General features: G+C 40.6%; 1 pseudogene; it reads right to left on the reverse strand.

The window, feature by feature from the left end:
* Nucleotides 1–1,118: 1,118 nt before the first annotated feature.
* LOC132422173 (non-histone chromosomal protein HMG-14 pseudogene) lies at nucleotides 1,119–1,420 on the reverse strand (annotated as a pseudogene).
* Between the last annotated feature and the right edge of the window lie 730 nt (nucleotides 1,421–2,150).

Genomic DNA, 2,150 nt, shown 5'->3' on the forward strand with positions numbered 1-2,150 from the left:
TAGTGCTTATCAGTGTCTACTTCATAATGTAATTGTTAATATATGTAAGTTACCTTTATTTTCTAGCATGTGAGTTCTTAGAGGATGGTTTTTGTATGGATATATACAATTTACCCTCCCTAGTGGAAGGTGTGGAACCCAGGGATGCTGAGGGCCAACTGTACTACACCATTTTATATAAGGACTTGAGCATCCACGGAGTTTGCTCTCCATTGTGAGTCCTGGAACCAATCCCCTGCAGATGCTGAGGGACAGCTGGACTTACATATCACCCACAATGCATAGTACAGCCTGTTGTATTTTTTTTCTTTCATAATGAGATTTTATTGGTTGTTTTGAGGATCAGTACACAGACATTTCAATTTGTACACAATTCTTAACATACATACCAAAAATCTAAAAAATCATGTAGTTGTGATTCTTTTCTGAAGTTATTCCAGTGACTTTCCAGCTTAAAATTTGGAGGCAAATTTTCCTTAACAGGATATCAAGTACCAATATCTTCAAATATTGATATGCTGTTACATCGTAAGTCCCACTAATTCACAATTTAATATCATATACACTACATACTCAAATCGTCAATCGTTCACAACACATTAACAAAGTTACTAGAAGAACTGGACTACCATGAGCAAAGATGTTACAGAGTGCACGAAATTCTGACAAGGAGAACCAAGATCAAGGGGTGAGTGGTTTGCTTTAGGAAACAATCCTACCAAAAACAACATGAGAAGAGAAGTAATTTAAAGTGTTTAAGACATTAAATGCACAACTGACTCCAAACTACCATTTAGTATGCTTTGTTTTATAGGATATAAAAGCTACCCCCCCCATCTATGGAATCTTAAGCTGACACCGGAGACAATCAACGCCTCCTATATTCAATATCCCACTATTTTCTGTTTGTACCAGCAAATAAACAACTAGCAAATGATTTCACCTCTTAAAAAAAAGCATTTACACTTAACAAATGGGATGAGGTGGGATACCCTCCTTTTTAAAAATGTTTCTAGAGCTACTATAAAACTTGGATTTACAAAATAGTTTATAAAAATATTCCTCTGGATTATACAAGAAGGGAGACAGGGACCACTGATAGGACCGGGTGTGTGGTATTAATCAGACTTGGCTTCTTTCTCTCCTGCTTCATCAGAGGCTGGGCTCTCCTCCTTTTTAGTTTCTCCGTTTTCTGCAAGTAGGTCTTAAGTCTGTTGGTTAGCCACTTCGGCCTGTTTTCCCTTTGCTCCCCTTTTCCCTTTTGTTTGCACTTTTTTGTCTGAAGATTTATGCTTTCCTGCCGCCTTTTTTGGCTTCTTTTCCACTTTTGCGGGAGCCTGTTTAGCTGGCAACCTCGCGGATCTCCTCTTGGGCTCTCTTTCACCGCGCCCTCGGCAGAGCTGACCTTGCTCTTGAGCATCCTGGTGGCTGGGCGGGCACTAGGCGAGTGCCTGCTGGCGTCGGTGCTCCGAGAACCTTCGCGAAGCTGGGCTGCCTGGTCGCTGCCGCTCTCGCGCCGCACGAGCTGCTGGGACCCTACATGTTGTTCTTATTAAGTGATCAAACATATGTTCATTACCTATAGATTTCAGGAAATATTTCAGGATTTAGCCAAATGTCATGCTTTCCATAATGCCTTTTCCCGTGACAATCCAAGCAACATATTGAGTTCTGGTCCCCAACAAAGTCCACTGACAGCCTTTCACATAGTGGAACTTTTGTACCCTTTTCTGCTCGTCAGTGTCAGTAAAGCCCTTCCTTGCCAATGACTAGAAATATATCAGTGACCATGAAACTGAAAAAAGAAAGTGGGAAACTATCAACCCTTTTCTCTCAAGAGGTTTTTTGACCACCATGCACATTTGCCCATAGGGTCCCTAACGACCATGAGTTGTGGTATGGTGTGACTTTCACCAAGCCAAAAAGCCCTACCTAGGTACATGTGGTTTTAGATTGTAGACACATTGTTTTCCCAGTAATTATGACGATCCTTTCATCTTTTCCAGTTTACTTCGTAAAAACGAAAAAAAAAAAATCAAAACAGCCATTGGAAATTAGACTTCTAGTCTGTGAACAGAGAGCACTGAGACTACCTACCTGTCCTCTGTCATCCTTCCCACATGTATTCATAAGGTTATTTAAAAAGAATA

Source organism: Delphinus delphis, chromosome 3, assembly GCF_949987515.2.
Source record: "Delphinus delphis chromosome 3, mDelDel1.2, whole genome shotgun sequence".
In the NCBI taxonomy this organism is placed as follows: domain Eukaryota; kingdom Metazoa; phylum Chordata; class Mammalia; order Artiodactyla; family Delphinidae; genus Delphinus; species Delphinus delphis.